At 45.1% G+C, this 19,970-nt stretch overlaps 1 protein-coding gene across 1 annotated transcript in view; it reads left to right on the forward strand.

Moving 5' to 3' along the window:
• The first annotated feature begins 14,989 nt into the window (after positions 1 to 14,989).
• The window catches only part of GNG12 (G protein subunit gamma 12), a 140,409-nt gene continuing 135,428 nt past the window's right edge, over positions 14,990 to 19,970 (forward strand). The window contains exon 1 of the mRNA XM_074221213.1: positions 14,990 to 15,074. The gene's annotated coding sequence lies outside the window, so the exon portion shown is untranslated. The remainder of the gene's footprint in view (positions 15,075 to 19,970) is intronic.

The following is a 19,970-nucleotide window of genomic DNA, read 5'->3' on the forward strand; positions in this document are numbered from 1 at the left end:
CCTAAGGCCAATCTGCTGAGAATGTAAATGAGGAAACTAAGGTCTAAGGTAAATGACTTGTCCTAGGTCTTACAGCAATTAAAAAGCTATAACAATAACCCAGGAAAGTGATGATGAGGAACCTCCATTAGGGTAGTGGAGAAAAGATGAAGGTCAGAAATGCTGGGGAGATAGAAACAAGACTTGGCAAGTGATTTGGAGATGGGGAGGGGCAGAATGAGGGAAAAGGGAGACCACCTCACAATTCTCATCTTCACTTTTTCCAAATACATTCAATATTACGGATGTGGGCTAACATTTTTTAGAATCAAAATAGGCCTGGATTCTTTTGACTGCAGGACCGAAGGAGTCTTCTTATGTCAGCAGTACCGACTTTGCAAATGCTTCCTCCTTTTTCTCCTCTCCTAGCCTCTGGGCAAATATTGTCATTATTTTCTTTGTGTGTGTGTGTGTGTGTGTGTGTGTGTGTGTGTGTGTGTGTGTATGTGTGTGTGTGTGTATGTACGTGTGGGGGTGCTTGCCTTTGGTGGCCTGCAGCCTCATAGCAATGACTCAGAAAGGCCTCTTGAGACAAAGCCAACCTGCCAACCTGCAAAGGGATGGTCCCTTGCCCATCTCGGGAGCCTCCTCTGAAGGGCTGGCTGCTAGCCGCGATGTTGGCAATGTGCTCAGCTGCTAAGTAATTAAATGGTATGACAGAAATGTTCTTGTCAACCGCCCCACTCAGATGCTTCCTGAACAAAAGTCCTACCTAGCTCTGCAGTGCTGGAATAGAGCAATGGTCCCGCTGTCTGACTCTAGCCCCAGGTCATTGATTCATGCTCTTCCAGTGATGATGGGTGAGGCCAACAATGAAGAGAGCAAGGCTTCCTGGGAATTCCAGGACTTAGTCTTTGGACCCCTCCATCTAGCCACCCTGGCAAGTCCACCCCTAGATTCCCTACTCATCTCCATGATGACTATAAGATTTTTTTCTTTAGTTAATACTTTTTGAATTTCTCCCACAGTCATTTCTAAATGTACAGCCCCTCTCCCTGCCTCATACATACATCCCTAGTGAACCTTCTCTAAGTTAAAAAAAGCAGCTTAGCAAAACTAACCCCAGCATGGACGGTGTATTCAGCATGTCATACCCATAGTCCCTTCCTTTCTAAGAAAAAGGAAATATACTTCCTATCTCTTCTCTGAGGGCCAAGATCAGTCATTACCACCACATCTCTTGGTCCTCCTGTTTACTTTCTTCAGACCACAGACCTGAGAGGGACTCAGAATCATGGGGAATCCCCCTGATTTTACAGTTAATAAAACTGAGGCCCAGAGAGAGGCAGTGACTTGCCCAAAGTCACCCAGATAGTGTCAGAAGAGGAATCTGAACCTACCTCCTCTGCCTCATCAGTCAGGGCTCTTCCCTTAGACCCATGCCAATTCATCTGTCTTCCAATGTTTCTCTGGATTTCTAATTTTTACAATGACAATCATATACCACATTTTTTAGTCATCCTCTAGTTGATGGGCACCCACTATGTTTTGATTGGTTTTGTTTGGTTTGGGGTTTTTTTTTTACAGCCACAAAAATGTGTGAGAGAGAGAATATGTGTATATGTATGTGTATGTTTTCCAACTATCTTTGACCTCTTAGAGGTATATTTCTAGCATCCACTATGAGACTGCTGGCTCATTCATTCATTCTGTAGTTCATTCATTCATTCATTCATTCATTCATTCCACAATACAGCTTGTAAGTGGTTTAATAGAGATTCATAATCAGATTCATGCTACTCAAAAGCCAGGTTTTTCCCAGCTCCTGAGCACTGAAAGGAAATGGAGAAAGGCTGCTGCAGTCAAGAAGGTGGGAGGCTCTGAAGGTGCTCCCTTTCCCAGGGTTGGGCCCCACTTAGCCAGACTTCACTTGCCTTTCCCCCATTGGAGCACAGGGCTTAGGCGAATGGCCACAGCTGAGGAACCCAGTCATCTGGGGAATCCCATAATTGTGGGCGCTTCCTCAATGGTGACAGGGCAGCTTCTGGCTGAGCAGAAGAACCAGTTTGGGAGCCTGAAGCCAGGTGAGAGAGTCAGAAGGTGCTTCTCCCCAATCCCAGGAGCAGGTTTGGACAGATAGTCCTCAAGTGTGGACAGGCAGGACTGGCCAAATAGACTCCTTTGTGATCCGATCCCACATCTTTTAGAGCAGGGCTTCTTCACCTTGTCTGAGTCATAGGGCCCTTGGGCAATCTGGTAATAGACCCCTTCTCAGATTCCTGTTTTTAAATGTATATGTTTGTGTATGTTCATTCATATATGTGTATACACACATGCACACACACATGTCTATATAAACACAAAGACAAGTTCAAAGACCCCTTGAAATTTACCCACAGACCCCTTGGGCAGCTGTGGAACTCAGATTAAGAACCCTTACTTTAAAGATCTCTGTTCTTAAAAAGTACTTCCCTTGGAGACTTTGTTTTAATTTCTTATAGTCTTCCATCCTCTACCTCCTTTACCGACTTTCCCCATTGGTTGGTATTAGATCTGGCATTAGACCTGGAGGCAGAAAGTCTAGGTTCAAATTTCTCTGGAAGTCATTTAGCAATAATAACAATGATGATGATGATGACAAACATTTATGTTGTCATAAGGTTTACAAAGTGTTTCATAGATATTTTCTCAGTGGCTCCAAAGTATAATCCCATAAGGTAGGTCATATTATTGTTGCCATTTTGTAAAAATTTTACAAATGAGTCACTTCTAGCTGAGAGAATGATTTATCCAGGGTCACAAAGCTAATAAGTGACAAGGTAGGCCTCCAAAATCCACACTCTATCTAACTGCCTCTCAAATTTTATTACCTCAGTTTCTTCATCTGAAAGATGAATTAGATTCTACCTCTAAAGGCCCTTCCAGTTGTAAGTCTATGATCTCATAAATAATGATTAGAAATGATGATAACTGACATTTATAGTATTAAGGTAGGAGGCAGCATGTAATGGAGAGATCGGGATTAGAATTCCATTTATTCCATTTATTGCTAGTTACTAACCGTACAATATTGGACAAATTACTTAGCCTCTTTAGTCTAAGTTTTCTCATTTGTACAATAGGACTAATAACAGCAAAAGTACCTCCTTCCCAGGGAGGGTTGTTAGGAAGTTCAAAGGCGATGTGTAGAAGAGGCTTTTGCAAACCTGAAAGCACCCAGTACCCATTACTCATTGTCTACCCAGACTGGGATATTCTGGTTAACCATAAATAGTGGAATTCTAAAACAGAATTTATTTTTATTTTAAAAGTTTATTGGCAACTTATTTTCACACCAGATTCATTTTTTAGAAACTTCTCTTCCTAATGAGCCATCCATCCCTCCGAACATAAAATTAAAAGGGGAAAAAGTAAACAATTCAGCAAAACTGACAAAAACTAAGTTTGATATAATATACAGAAATCCACATACAGTCCCCCACTGTGCAAGTAAAGGAAAAAAAGTTCAGCTATAATTAAAAAAAATAGGTTGCAAAAATCCCAAACTCATTAGTATTAACAGAAAGAAACTGTTGCTCACCCCCTCCCTAGAAAGTTTATTTCAGTGACTCCTCTGCTGTGTAACTGTAGGGGGACCAGTTTTATCCATAGGTCAGGAGTGAGGGGCCCTTTACTGTCCTCAGAGTCACTGGCAACAGTGAGGATTAGGTAAGATAAAGAATGAAAGAGATGGGCGGCTGTGTGGCGCACTGGTTAGAGCACAGGAGTACCTGAGTTCAAATCCGGCCTCAGACACTTAATAATGACCTAGTTGTGTGGCCTTGGGCAAGCCACGTAACCCCATTTGCCTTGCAAAAAAAAAACCTAAAAAAAAAGAATGAAGGGAAAGGAAGAAAGTGGATGAAGAATTAGGAAAAGCAATGTAATTTGGGGAAAAGAGCATAGCAGTTGTCGTCAGCGGGTCATGCTCACCAAATAGTGCTGTGAAGTCAGACAAGCTGCTTCTTTCAAAGGCTCAGTTTCCTCCACTCTAAATGAGGATAACAATATACTTAATATGTACTTTTCAGAGCTGCCAGGAAAGTGCTTTGGAAGCTAAGTGAGCTATTGTGAATGGTAAAATAATGATAATAATGATGATAGGATAGTCCAGTGAGTAGAGCTCCAGCCTCAGCATCAGGAACTCCCAAGTCCAAGTCCTATGTGACACATTCTGGCTGTGTAACCTTAGGGAAGTCATTTAATCTCCCCATGCCCCAGACCATAAGTTGAGGAAAGCTTGCATATCTTATTTCAGGAGTTGGCCTCACCAATGAAATAACAGGTCCAGATTCAGGGGTCGGGGAATGTATGAAATACCTGGCTAAAGATCCAAAAATGTGAGTAAAAACAAACAAACCAAAAAATCTGAACTCTGACCCTCTAATGACCCAGAGGTGGACATGCCTTAATACAATAGAAGGTAAAAGATTTTAGGTCAAAGAAGAAATCCATAGTACTCTAGGAAAATTTAAACCAACAGAAGGCTTCATAGAGAAGACTTCATGATCCAAGCCTAGAAGGAAAATAAAGAGATTGTGAGGTAGACATGAAAAGCACATCAATTCCATGTCTGGAGGATGGTGCATGAACATGCCAGAGGAAAAAGATGGCTGACAAGGTGAATAGGGAGAACCCTGGGGCCAGAACAGATCATGTATATATGGGAATTGTGGAAAATAAGACTGAGAAGGTGCATTTAAACTAGACCGGTGTGGGAAGAAATAAATTATTATGGCGTTGTGAGCCCCTGAGACAACAAAATAAGCAGCCACTGACTAAATACATTCTGCTGGGGACTGAGGGAGATAGTGACAGAAGAAGGTACAGAGCCAGGCTTCCTTGGCATGCTGGGATTTGTAGTCTCTGTCAGGTAGTAGTGATAACCAGCTCTTGTGCATGGATAGCCCCTTGGCTCTCAGTGAAAAGGAAAAGGAGGAAGACAAGTGGTGATGATGATGATGATGATGAGGAGGAGGAGGAGGAGGATGATAAACATTTATAAAGAACCTTAGGGTTTACATCTATTAACTCATTTGACCCTTACAACCCAGTGAGGCAGATGTCTTTATTACTCTAATTTACATAAAAGGAAATAGAGACACAGAAAGGTTAAATAACTTACTCAGAATCTCACAGCTCCTAAGTGTCTGAAGCAGGATTTGAACTCAGGTCTTCCTGATTCTGAGTCCCCTACTCTGTACCTATATTGTGCCACCTCTCTGTCAAATGCACATGTTAAGGAGTCACAAAATTTGGATCTGGAAGACAGCGTGAAATTCATCCAATCCAACCTCTTCATTTTACTGAGAAGATGAGAGGGCCCCCCAAAAGCCTAGACTTCCCCAATATCCCTAGACTAGAGGCAGCATGGGTTAGAGGCTACAGTAGATGGCCATTGAAAAGTCCAGAGTGAGTCCTGGTTTCTAGGCTCAGATCTGAGAGTCTTTAGTCAGTTCCTTTCATATTGCTAAGTCTTGGTTTCCACACCTAGAATGAAGGGCTTTAAAAGTCTTGAAACAGGGGGCAGCTAGGTGGCGCAGTGGATAGAGCACTTGCCCTGGAGTCAGGAGGAGCCGAGTTCAAATCCGACCTCAGACACTTAATAATAACCTAGCTGTGTAGCCTTGGGCAAGCCACTTAACCCCATCTGCCTTGCAAAAACCTAAAAAAAAAAATCTTGAAACAGAAGTTTCTTCAGAGGCAAGTGGCTCATCCCTAGTCATACAAATGAAAGAGGTTGAACCAAGGTCCTCTGATTCCAAGGAATGCTTCTCTGCAACTTTCAAGTAAAGAAGCACAATGCACAATTCTCTCATGGGGCAACAGTACATCCAGAAACACACTGTGTCTGTTAGGTTTCTTCTTTCCTATTTTTGAATGAATATCTAATATCTAATCCTGAGATTAGAATTGCTAAAAGACACTAGAGACTTATGAATGTATTAAGGGAAGAGTCCAGGGAGACCAAAAGATTCACTTGAGTTATCTGAAATCCTACAGGCATCCACTGTCCCAGAGCCAGTGATTATAGGGGCCAAATCCAGGGAGAGGTCTGCAAAACAGATCTGAGGAGAAATGTGCCTAATGCAATCTAAAAAGGAGCCAAGCTGAGCAAGGAAGTGCCTCAACCACAGATCCTGCCATTCTCAAGGAATTTGATGGGGAATCTGCAATGGAGATAAGGTCTCTTAGGGTCAGGAAGGCTATTGTGACTGAGTTGAAGGATAGGGGAATAGTTTCTAAATGACTATGTAAAATTCAAGGTTACAGTCCCCAAAGGCTAAGTGGGTGAGTCGAGACCATACACCCTTCATTTGGGAAGATGTTCTTTGGTCTTTGCAATAACTCCTTAGTAAATAGCTCTTTGTAGAAACTAATTGATGTTAATTGGGTAATTTATATTAGGAAGGCAACACATCAGATAGGGGCTCATGAGTCATCAGAATAGCCCCCAGAAGAGAAGTAGGTGCCCTTCAGGGAGCTGACTTGCTACTTTGGGAAAGACTTTGGAGAGTGAGTCCAGAGTCTGTACTATATAGCTGCATTTGTGCCTATCTCTGCATCTATACCTATATAAATAATTGTGGCTTGATGTCAATTCACATTTTGCAAATTTGTGAAGAATTTTGAAAGAAATTTGCATTCCAAAAAATACCCTCATAACTTTACTGTGCTCTCTCTCTCTCTTGTGTCTCTTGTCTCTGTCTCTGTGTCTCTCTCTGTCTCTGTCTCTGTCTCTCTCTCTCTCTCCCCCTTCCTCCCTCCACTCCTACATCTTGCCACACATTCTACAATCTCCCACACCCTACCCCTACCCCTACCAAAAATAAACCTAAAAAAAGTCCTCCAGGTGAAAGTAGAACAGATACACAGAGAGATTGGGTTCCAGCCAGACCCCCAGTTAGCTAATCCTTATAGGCCCCACATGTTCTCCCCCTGCTCTTGTTTCTCTGTCCTCAGCCCTTATGTATCCTTGGATCATGTGCTGGTCCCTTCCCTCCATGGACATGAGACTTCCTTCCTGCCTCCCTCCCTTCTTGCCTTTCCTACATCTGTGGGCACATTTTCATTGCATAAAAATCACTTTATGCAAAGGGCTGCAGAATGATCTATTTATGTAACTTGAGAACTATCTGTGCTTAAACCTAGACCTCAACCTCTACCTCTGTATCTATACCATCTCTTTACCTCTATTTTTTTTAGGTTTTTGCAAAGCAAATGGGGTTAAGTGACTTGCCCAAGGCCACACAGTTAGGTAATTATTAAGTGTCTGAGGCCGGATTTGAACCTGGGTACTCCTGACTCCAGGGCTAGTAATCTATCCACTATGCCACCTAGCTGCCCCTCTACCTCTATTTTTTGATCTCTATATTCAAATCCATATTCATAGCCAAATCCATTTCTATATCTATAATATCTACAAATGTATAAACATGTATATTTGTATCTATGCATGAATTAGATAGACAGATAGATATAAAATAACTCTTCCCTATGGGCCAATTTCTTCAATGATCTCTACTTTGCCTCTCCTATATATTTTTCTGATTTAAATTATCTAGTAGCCTACTCATACCCTACCTCTTGGGTTGATTCTCAACTTTAGTTCCGTGGAATTGTACAATTTCATAACTCACAGACTACACTGGGAGAATATTAATGTTAAATAGATGTGTTTTTCTCAGTTTTAGGGGAAATCTAGGATTATTGTTAAAATCTGTGCCATGACCCAAGGCAATCCAATGTGTTTTCTTCCTACTCTTCACTTCATTGTCCATTTTATAGTATGTGGCCAGGGCATAGGTACTCAGAGGCATCCAGAAGATTGAGTTAGGCATCCCAGCACTACAGGTCTGCTTTCTATGTATGTCTAGTTATGTCCTGATGATGAACCCTATAGGTGATCTATCCACCTACATAATCCTTTAAACAATCTGCATTCTTTGACCACTTGGTTTTCCTATAGAATACTTGGGCTCAGTTTGGAGAATGGTTATTGATCTACAATGTTTTGGAGTTTGTTGCAATTCACATAATTTCATCCATAAAGACTATCTGGAAGGATTTCCCATCTCTAAGGACTCCCTCTTTGATTTGGAATTTTTATGGCACTTCTTGAATGATACTGGCAAACCTACTTAGTGTTTTAACTTCCACAACTTGTAAGGTCATGGGACCACAGATTTTGAACTGAAAAGGATCTCAAAGAAGGGGTTCATAACCTGGTGTCCATAAATTTTAAAAATATATATTTTATAACTTTCTTATGTATTTTATGCATATAGGAAAGGGGGCCTCTTGCCTCAGAGGTTATCTAGTTCAATTCTGTCATTTTGCAGGACTAAACTGTCATTTGAGGACTAAGGTCACATAGGCAATTAGTGGCATGATATTTTTTGCAAATAGTATTTTTTCCCATCATATGTAAAGATAATTTTCAACATTCATTTTTATAAGATTTTGAGTTTCAAATTTTTCATTCTCCCATTGCCCCTTCCCAAGAGAGCAAATAATTGATGTAGATTATATATGTGCAATTATCAAAACATATTTCTACATTAATCATGTGAAAGAAGATACAGAACAAAAGAGAAAACCTCAAAAAAAAAACCCTGAAACAGTGAAAATAGTATATTTCCATCTACATTTAGACTCCATAATTGTTTTTCTGAGTGGATAGCTTTTTCCATCATGAGTGTTTTGGAATTGTCTTGGATTATTGTATTATTGAGAAGAGCTAGTCTATCATAATTGATGTTTATACTATGTTGCTTTTACTGTGTACAACAGTCTCCTAGTTCCATTCACTTCACTTTGCATCAGTTCATATAAATCTTGCCAGGCTTTTCTAAAGTCCAGCCACTTATGATTTCTTACAGAATAATAGTACCTCAGGGGGCAGCTAGGTGGAGCAGTGAATAGAGCACCGGCCTTGGAGTCAGGAGGACCCGGGTTCAAATTTGTCCTCATACATTTAATAATTACCTAGCTGTGTGGCCTTGGGCAAGCCACTTAATCGCATTCATTGCCTTGAAAAATCTTTAAAAAAAACCCCCAAAAAAACAGTACCCCATCACATTCATAGACTACAGTTCAGCCATTTCCTCAATTTCCAATTCTTTGCCACTACAAAAAGAGCTGCTATTTGTACATATGGATCCTTTTCCTTTTTTAGGATCTCTTTAGGATACAGACCTTGTATTGGTATTGCTGGATCCAAAGATATGCGTAGTTTTTTTGTTTTTGTTTTTGTAAGGCAATGGGGTTAAGTGACTTGCCCAAGGTCACACAGCTAGGCAATTATTATCTAATGTCTGAGACCAAATTTGAACTCAGGTCCTCCTGACTTCAGGGCTGGTGCTCTATCCACTGCACCACCTAGCTGCCCCAATATACATAGTTTTATAACTCTTTGAACTCTAAATTACTTTACAGAATGATTGGATCAATTCACAATACCACCAATAATGCATTAATGTCCCAGTTTTCCCACATCTTCTTTAAGATTTATCATTTTCCTTTTCTGTCATATTAGCCAATCTGATGAATTGGTACCTCAGAGATGCTTTGATTTGACTTTCTCTGATCAATAATAATTTAGAACATGTTTTCATATGACAATAGATAGCTTTGATTTCCTCAGAGAGGATTGTGGTTACCCTCTGCAGTGAAAAGGATGATGGGAAGAAGAAAGGGTCTTAGATAAGGTGAAATAATGAAATTAGTTTTGTATATGCTGAATTGAAGATGTCTATGAGACATCTACTTCAAGAAGTTCAATAGGCAGCTGGAGATATGCAATTGGAGGTCATGAGAAAAGTGAGGGAAAAATAAATCGGTCTAAGATAGAGAGGATAATCTGGATAGAGATGATGATTGAATTCATCGATTTATCAAGTAAAATAGGAAGAAGAGCCTTGGGGGAGATCTACAGTTAATGGGCTTGCCTTGGATGAAGATGTACCATAAGAGCCTAGGGAGATAAGGAAGAAGGCTAGGAGAGAAAAATATTAGAACCCTAGAGAGAAATTCTCCGGGAAAAGGCAGTGATCAAATGTGTAAAAGCTTGCAGACAGGTCAAGTAGGGTGAGCATTGAGAAAAGACCATTAGCTTATGAGACTGCATGAGGATGAGGGGCACCCAACTATCCCACAGTCCATAGTTAATGATACTTTAGAACTCAGATCTCTAGGACCCTTTTGGGGAGAGAGGAGAATGAACTAAGTCAATTCTGTTGGGAATTGAGAGAATAGTTTTTGCATCTATGATCTCAGAGTCTGTCATCCATGTTAGGACACAATCATAACATGTAATTGATATAGAGTAGAGGTCTGAGAAAGCAGGGGAAGAGTTCTTTTTCAATTCCCTATAGGGAGGGGCGGCTAGGTGGTGTAGTGGATAAAGCACCAGCCTTGGAGTCAGGAGTACCTGGGTTCAAATCCGGTCTCAGACACTTAATAATTACCTAGCTGTGTGGCCTTGGGCAAGCCACTTAACCCCATTTGCCTCGCCAAAAAAAAAAAAAAAAACCCTAAAAAAAAAATAAAACCCAAATTGCTATAGGGAACACTTTTAAGATGTTTTTTAAAATGTGGGTTTATCTGCAGCTTTATAAAAGATTATTTTCTGACACTTATGCGGTGTTTTGCCTGAATGTCAACCTTTTACATATAAGTAAGCATTTGCATGGGCAGCTAGGTGGCCCCATGGATAAAGTATCAGGTCTAAAGTGAGGAAGACTTGAGTTCCAATTTGGTCTCAGATACTCACTAGCTCTCAGATACTCACTAGGTAAGACACTTAACTTGTTTGCTTCAGTACCTTCCTCTATAAATTGAGCTGGAGAAGCCACTCTAGTAGCTTTGCCAAGAAAACTCCAGGTGAGTTCATGAAGAGTCAGATGTGACAGAAACAACTTAACAAAAACAACAAAAGATTACCCAAGATAACCCCGTCACCTTGACCTTGACTTTCATGTATCCCCAAATCCTGTGAGCTCAACCAAGCAGTCTTGCAAAGAGTAAGGGCAGATTCTGCTGACACTACCTCCTTCTTCATTATTACCTGCATCACTACACATCAACTATACTTCAAAAAAGTCAGTGTGAAGACCAGTATTTGAACTCTAACCACACTGAGGTCTCCACAAAATAATTCACATGCTTGCCCCATCTCAGCAGTTCAAGGAACACAGTTGAGGTACTTGAATGATCCAAACCTCCCCCATCAACAGTTTTGCCTGGGAGCTAGTAGCCATCCTCCAAAATTAATTCAGTCATAGCCAGCCCTCCTAGGAAATCAGTGTTTAATCAGTTGGCATACTGAGAGAGCTGGCTTCTCCCAGCCACTCTTCCTCACTCATGGTTCCTTACTGGCAGGGGACTATAATCTTAGCCTTCTGCTAGAGTCAGCTCATTGGCTGGGTTTGTTGGAATCTCACTTGCTCCTTGCTCCTCCCCATTAGAACCCAAGCTGCTTGAACCCAGAGATCATGGTTTTTGCCTTTTTTTCATTTCATTGCTTAGCACAAGCCAGTACATGCCAAGAGTTTCACAAATCTTGTTGACTGGTTGATTGACTTGTTGCTTATTTATCACTCATGGAATGCTCCAGCCAGACTCCAGGGCAGGCTTTCTTTTATTGTTGAGTCCCTCCTGGAGGAGGCCTCCATTTCGAGACCTAGACGAGTCAAACTTTCTTCCTTTCCAGGCTACTTCTACCTTTTCAAACTATTTCACTAGGTCTCAGCTATGGTCTCATTCTGGACCTTCCCTCACCCTGGAACATCCATTCCCGCCCCCCCCAGGACTTTCTCACTCTGGAACATTCCTTGTTAACCATCACCCTTCTTCCTTTGACACATTATTCTCAGGGCCTTCATTTTGGAAAGGGGTTCAGATCTGCCAACTCTCATTTCTTTGTCTGTTTATGACTGTCTAAACTTCTAAAAAATGCCCCATCCCAAGGAAGCTTCCCTCCCCCAACTGTTCCACTCTCCTTTGTGCTTTGTCTTCCTCCATGAGAATGTAAGCTCCTTGAGGGTAAGGACTGTCTCTTTTTTTGATTAGCACAGTGCCTAGAATTTAATAAATGTTGACTGACTGACTGACTCCAAAAGCAGTGTTTGGTTTTAAGAAATGGCTAAATAAAGGGATATATTTGAACTACACTAATCTTTCCTTGAGTATCAGAAATGATGGGAGGGGGTTACTCTGTTGCCCTGACTCTCACCCCCCAGTGATCCTCATCTTTAGTATATCAAAGATGATTCCTTGTCCACCAGGTGGGTGTTCTAACCATGTCTTTCTGTTCATTCACCTTTCCTCTAGGTTAGTTTTCTTGAATACTTCCCCTCATCGTTTCATTATGAATATGGCAAGTGCAAAGAAGAAGACAGGAGATGAGAGACTGCCTTGGAAGGTAAGCTTCTTGAAAATTGGGGGGATTATGAATGGAGCCCTAAGTCTCCCTAGCCAGCCTTGCCTTTGTCTGCCATTCCTACTTCATGTGTGTGAACCTAAATATCTCCCTACCTGTGTTTTTCCATGGCTATTTTTTAATAATTCTATGTTGCAAGTATAGTGATGAAACCCTAAAATGCTGTTGGGGGAAAGCATTGGATACCCACAGGATAAAGGGGTAAGGCAAATTTAGAGACAAACAGGAAATTAAATGTATTCTAATACTCCAAAATAGCTGTGTTTAACATTTTGGAATCAGACATAAATTTATATTTGAAATTTTATCAGGGCAAAGATCACTGGTGTTGAAACTTTCTCTTGGAACATCCATTCTCATTCTGAGGAATAGCAATTTTTTGAAGATCACAGTGTGGTCAGGGAAGGCTATCTTGTTCAAACACTTGACAGCCCTGTCCTGTCTGCAATAGAACCTCTTCTACCCTCTCTAATTGGTCAATCAAACATTGGCCAAAGAAAATATTCTTAACAGTCAAAATAATCATTTAAATGGACTTGGGGCTACGTACCAGAGTATCAAAATGAAGCCCCTCTCCCATCAAAGAGCTTCCACTTTATAGGGGCAGCAGCATTTATATTAAAAAAACATGGATACAATATCCATAGAATAATTGGATGGAGGGGAGGAATTAGCAGTGGAGGGAAGCAGACTAGGCCTTATGTGGAAGTGGTGTTTGAGGTCAGCTTTGAATGTAACCAAGGGTTCTTAGAGGCAGATCTGGGCAGCGAAGAAGGCATTCTATTCACAGGGGACAGACAGTGCACAGAACTCAGATGGGAGATGAAAGATCAGGTGTGAGAAATAGCAAGAATACGGAAAAAGGAAGCTGCTTGAGCCCGGAAGGGAAGGGACTGACCTCCCAGAAGAGGAGAAATTTCTATTTGATTCTAGACAGAGACTTTTTTTAATTTTGAATTTATTCATTCTTGAATTTTATAATTTTTCCCCTAATCTCGCATCCCTCCCCCCCTACAGAAGGCAGTCTGTTAGTCTTTGCATTGTTTCCATGCTATAATTGATCTAAGTTGAATGTGTTGGCAGAGAAATCATATCCTAAAGGGAAAAAAATAAAATAATAAGAGATAGCAAAGTTACATAATACAATTACAGGGTTCTTTTTAATCAAAGGTAATGGTCCTTGGTCTTTGTTCAAATGCCACACTTCTTTCTCTGGATACAGATGGTATTCTCCATCACAGATACCCCCAGATTTAGATAGATTCTTAACCTGTGAACTTAAAAAAAATGGCTATGCCAATATAATTGCTTTTGTTTTTTGTAATCCTGTGTTTATCTGCTGTATGGAAAGGGCCCATCTGATTCTGAAAAGGATCCATCAGTTTAGTCAGACCCCTAGGGAGCTTCAGCGGACAAAAGCTTAAGAATCCCTCATCTGGGGGTACCTGAGGCACCAAAGGAGTTTATTGAGTGTGTAGGTCAGGAAGGGGAGGGAGCTGACCTGGTCAGACCTAAGCTATGGGAAATCACTTTGGTATCTGTTTGGAGGAGAGGCTGGAGAAGGGGGAGATTGAGGCAGGGAGACCATTAGGGGCTACTGCAATTGTTCCATAGAAGGGGGATGAGGACCTGAACTAGGGCGGTGGCTGCCTGAATGGAAGGTCCTTGGAGGTTCAGCTATTCAGGAAGGCGCCACCTAGTGGCCCCCCCTTTGGAGAAGTGCCCTGCAGTCCAACCCCCTCATTCCCAGAGTTTGGGAGAAGTACAATGATCTCCCCAAGTTTGTATGGGGAGCTGCCCCAAGGTCACCTGACTCTAAGTCACCAGTTGCTGTCCAAGGATGGGGACAGGCTGTTTGGAACCTTTAGGGGTCTTGGCCGTCTTGGTCGGGTCACCTCATTTAAGGGACACAGAGGAGGGGGATGGAGCTCCCCAAGGTCACACAGAAAGAAGGCAGCGGCCCTGCCTTTGATTCCTTCGCCACCCACTAAAGAGCAAACGTATGTGTAAGGCCACGTCTGCGAGTGGACGGGCTTCGGTGGCCTTTCCTGCTTCTGTACGGACACTGGCCAGCTCCCCCAGCCCTGGCCTCCCTCTCTCCCAGCAGGCAGGGCAGTCAATGGACAGCCACATGGCCCGGGCAGGTAGGGGCCTCCACAAACAAAGGACAGCAACCCCAGGCCCCCCAGTCCTTGGCTCTCCCCGAATCAACTCCTTGCTCCAGAGGAGGCTTGGCTCAGGGCCCCAAGATCTTCCGCGCCCCAGGGTGGGCCCAGCCTCTGGAGAGCTCCCGAAAGAGGCCAGTTGGGCCTGGGGCTGGGGCAGGGGCCGCCCTCTGGAAGTGTGGACAGCCTTGCCCCGGGTGGGAAGCCCGGTGCTGCAGCCTGTGTCTGGGCCTGGCACAGGCGGCGGGGAGGGAGGAGGCAGGGAGGAGGGAGCCTGGGGGCCGGGCAGCCTGGGCCAAGGCTGCTGCTCAGCCCGGCGCCGTGCCGCCACCGCTCCGCCCGTCTGTCCGTGCGCCCCGCCTCCCCCAGAGCTAGGCGGAGCCGGGACGGAGGAGAGGAGGAGGAGGAGAGGTCGGAGCACAGTCCCTCGGCGGCAGCTGCGGCCAGAGGTGAGCCAGGCCCCCTGGCCAGTGGGGCCCGGGGGGACACCCCGGGTGCTGATTTGGGGGGCCGGGGGCCCCAACTCCGGGGCGGGGGAGCAGTAGAAGGAGGGAGGGAAAGAAGGAAGGAAGGCAGGCGTGAGTGGCCCGGAGGGCGGAGACTGGCTCGGCACACGGGGTGCCCCGAGCCCCGGGCCAGGAGAGGGCGTGCGTGTGCCCTGGGCGCCGAGCTGGGGAGGGGGGCCCCGGGCTGGGGGCGCCCTCGGACCCGGGCGGGTGTGCCCACCTTGGGGGATGGGGAGGAGCAGCGGGAACGCTGCCCTCCTCCCGCCCAGCTCCTCCGCCCTGGGTGCGTCCCCCACCAGGATGCCCCCTCACCCCAGGCCAGGGCAGGGGGCAGGGATTGCGGGCTAGGAGGGCGCTGCCCACTCTAGGGGGCTGCAGGAAAGAGAGGTTGGCAGAGAGCGCCGGTGGGGAGTGCCACGCCCCTCTCCTCGCTCACCCCCCCTTCCCGCAGCCCCCCCTCCACAGAGGGGAAGGAGGGTACCCGGGCATAGCGGGCCCCCCGATGGAGCATCCGGGGGGCCCAGAGACGTGGGGAGCCCGAACTGGGACTGGCGTGGGAAAAGCCAGGCCTGGGGAAGTGGGGGTGGTGGGAAAGGCCAGCCACGGCCACCGGAACCCAGGACTTCCCACGCACCGCACCAAGGGATCCGATGGGGGAGGGGCGGCCACGCGTGTTCTCCCCGACCATATGGAGGGGTGGAGTGGAGAAAAGCCAGGGCCGGCTTCCCGGCGGCCCGCCGCGGGCCTTCCTCTTCCCGGGGAAGGCGGCCCAGAGGGGCCGGGAGGCGGGGGTCTCCGGCCGGGGCTGCCCGGGGGGCCCGGGGCCCGGACCGCTCCCCCTGGGCCATTCATAAATTCCCCGAGGAAGGGGAAGCGTCAGTTTCTGAGGTTTCCGGGGAAACGAGCCATTGACGAGGAAAGTGACAAGGCCGGCGCCGCCTGCAGGGCCCGGGGCTCCCCCAGGGCCCGGAAAAGCCCCCCGAAGCCGGGTTGGTGGGCGGCCTCGGGCTCTGCCCCCCTCCCCCTGCGCAAGGGCCCTGTCGTTCTTAAATGGCGGGCCTGGCCGTGGGAAGGAAACTTGGAATTTGTTGGAGAGTCCAGCGAGTGGAGTTGGATAAACTTTTCAGGATCAGCTTCCTTCCCATCATTTACTCCTCTCTCCCCACCTCCTGCCTTTGGGGACAGGGTGTTTACATTTCCTGGCACAGCTATAACCCAGACTGAATATATTGTCTATAATGAATCTTTTTGGAGGTTGTCACAAGGCCAGATCTCAATGGGTGTCTTTGCTCTCCTCCCCCCTCCACTCCTCTTTCTTGGCCCTGGGTTTAAAAGGTGCATTAATGCTCCAACGGCCTCCTCTTCAAACTACCTGCCTGCTCTCAGAGTAAGTGTTAATCACGATTGCAGAGAAGGAGTTCATTCATCCAAGCCTGGTCAGAAGACCTGGTGATTGTGTGTGTCTGTGTGTGTGTCTGTGTGTGTGTGTCTGTGTCTGTGTGTCTGTGTGTCTGTGTGTGTGTGCAGCCTTCATCTGCAGTCTAGAAACCAATCTATCATTAAAACCAAGCAAAAAAAGCTAGAAGACAGGTCAATCACAACCATAGAATTGACCTCCCCCTACCAGCAGGATGGAGGAAAAAGAGGGAAGAAAATGAATGGCATGGCCTGGTGGATGCCATTTACCCAATCCTGTTTTCTTCAGACCAATAAAGAAAATCTGGTACATTGGAATGAACCCAGGCTTTGAGGCTGCTACTCATTATCCTATGACCTTGGCTAGTCACATCAGTCAGTGAGCAGTAATTAAGCTCCTACTGTGTGCTGAGAATACAGAGAAGGCAAAAAAAAATCCAGTCTAATGGGGAGGCAGCATGTCAGCATCTAAGCCCAAATAAGCTATATTCAGAATAAATTAGAACTAATCAACAGAGGCGTTAGGATTAAAGAGGATTTGGGAAGGATTTTTGTAGAAGGGGAGATTTGAGTAGGGCCTTGTTCTTTTCCTTCGTCTACCTTCCCTCTTACCAATAAGGGCACCCCCAGGCTCCCAGTGACATCCTGGGCTCCCCACTAATTCCCCCCCCATAGCCAATCTGTTGCCAAGGCCTGTTGATTTCACCTTTGCACCATTTCTCCATTATCCTCCCTTCTCTCCTCTGATACTGCCACCACTCTGATGCAGGCCCTCATTACATCATGCCTGGACTATTGTAATAGCCGCCTGGTGGGGCTGCCTGCCTGCAGTCCCTCCCCAATCCAATCCAATGCAGAGGTCTGATCACGTCACCCCCATACTCAATTAACTCCTCTCCAAACTCCAACCCCCGATCCTCTGGCATTCTGAGTCTCCCTAATCTGCCCCCTCTTCCCTTTGCAGTCCTCATGCACCTTTCCTCCCTGACATGTCCCCTCATTGGTGCCATTGGCCATCTCCTGAATGGTCCCTTGATCTCCCACTGCCCGTTCTCCAGCATGCCCACCTACCCACCCACTATTTGCTCTGGTTGCCTTTCCTGCCTCACTGCCCTGGCTGCTTCTCTGAAATCCCACCTGTGTCTATAGGAAACCTTCCCCAACCCCTCTTTATTCCAGTGTTTTCCTCTGCTGATTATTTCCTCTTTTTTCCCATTTCTCTCTAGCTTGTTTGGTTGCTTTTTGTTTCCCCTACTATATTAAGGGTAGGGACTGTCTTTTGCCTCTTTCTATATCCCCCAGAGTTTATTGTAATATGGCACATTATAGAAGCTTAATAAATGTATATTGACTGAATGACTTGAAAGAAACCAGGGAAGCCAGAAGGTAGAGATGAGTAGGATGAGAATTTTACACACACACACACACACACACACACACACACACACACACACACACACACCCAATGCTTGGAAATGAGAGATGGAGTTTTCTGACAAAAGGAAGGTGTCTTAGGAAAAATCTCGCTATGGATTGAGCTCCTGTATTCAGGGCTGAAGGGATCATCCAAGCTACCTCCCTCATTTTCTAGGGGAAGCAGCTGACATCTGAAGAGATGAAGTGACTCACCCCATTCATGACTGGGGCTAGACTTGAACCCAGGTCTTCCTCACCCCTAATTTTGCGACTCCTTTGTCCCTGACAGTAAGATTTCTCCCAGCTCTCCCTCTGTGCTCCTAAAGGTTGGGTAGAGGATTTGGGGGTTAAAACCTATGTTCACAGTAGTAAGGTGACTTGGGATGAGTCATCAGCAGCTTCAGTTTCCTCATCAGTAAAATGGGGATAATATTGCAAGTAATAACCCACATGTGAGACTCCAGTGTGCCACAACAGAATGTCAGACACTTTCTCCTGTAGGATGCTGTAGCAGAGTCGAGTTATTCTTCTTAACCTATTGTGACTGAATTTGAGAATCTTCTATTTTGTGTGTTAAGGCCTTTTTTATTCTTTGTAATTCATATCTGCAGGAATGAATGAATGAATGAATGAATGAATGAATGAAAACATTTGTACTAAGTGGAACAGGGACTGTGCTAAAAGCTGAGGAAAAAAAGATTGAAAGCCTTCCAAGAGTTTATTCTAACGGGGGAAAGGAACCATGGAGGAGGGAGGTGAGCAGAGTAGAGCAGATTGCCCTGAGAGGCTGTCAATGGGGACCACCTGTGGGAGTGGCTGCCCTTTGCTTTTCTGGCCATCCTCCCCATCATGGCTGTCTGGCTACCTCCTGTTGCTGCTGAGTGCTGGGAGTCAAGAAAAAGAAGCCCTTAGTAAGCGCTAACTGAATGCCAGTCTCCATGCTGAGCCCTGAGGATCCAAAGAGAGACCAGAACCCTGTCCTTGCCCTCAGGGAATTCACGTCCAAATAACTCCAGAGTAGATGGAAGATCAGCACAGAGGAGAAGGGTAGAAAGACAGGGAACTCGGACATGATGGGAGATGGACACTAGGGGCTTATGGGAGGATCAACAGACGGACCAGAGGGAGCTGCATCTTTGGGCAAAACGGTCTGAATCCATAGGAAAGGACTAGGCAGGGAAGAGTTTCCAGTGGTCTACTCAGGATCTGATGGTCAATCCTGAGATAATAGGTTGGATGTAGGCACAAGATTGGGCTACAGATTGTATCCCCAGGGCCCAGTCAGTGCTTGAGAATTTGAATCGTTCAGTATACAGAGATCCAATTAGGTCGTTGACACTATCCAGTAACCGACCCAAGGACATAATAAGGAATGTTAGGGGGCTTCTTTTCTTTCCCTTTTAAAAAGAAAACCTCAGATTCATTCTAGCCTAGGGTTTCTAATACCCTTTGAAAAGTCCCTGGTTTATCCAGTTTTCTCTGTCTGTTTAATCCGATCTCATGAAGCTCAGATGGAATAAACAGATTAGGGAAGGCAGGACATGATCCCTGATGGCAAGCCTGGTGGGAAGTAAGAGCTCAACTAAATCACACCGACAAGTGTCTCAAATCGTCCTTGCCTCTGTCACCCCAGGAGCAGGCTCCAGATTGGGAGCAAGGATGCAAGCTGAACCTAACCTGGATCGCCTAAAACAACAGTTTTCCATTTCTGGAGCTGGTGCCCAGTGTCGGATACATTTCAGTGATGGACTGTTGGCATCCCCAGGGCACTGCAGTACCACGTAATGAATAGAGTTCTGCCTTATTGTTCATTGAGTTTGCAGTTGGCTTTTCAGCCAAGAGAATAGAGGACCATTTCATAAAGTGTTATCTTTCCAATTTAAAAGGTAATTCCCAAATGAGAGCATCTCTTGAAACAGTCGTCTTCATTAGCACAGACCTTGGGGAGCTAGGAAAGGAAGTAGGTCAGGTCCCAAAGAAACATCGTGACCATTGCCACCCTTATGG

Source organism: Macrotis lagotis, chromosome 2 (assembly GCF_037893015.1).
Source record: "Macrotis lagotis isolate mMagLag1 chromosome 2, bilby.v1.9.chrom.fasta, whole genome shotgun sequence".
NCBI lineage: Eukaryota > Metazoa > Chordata > Mammalia > Peramelemorphia > Peramelidae > Macrotis > Macrotis lagotis.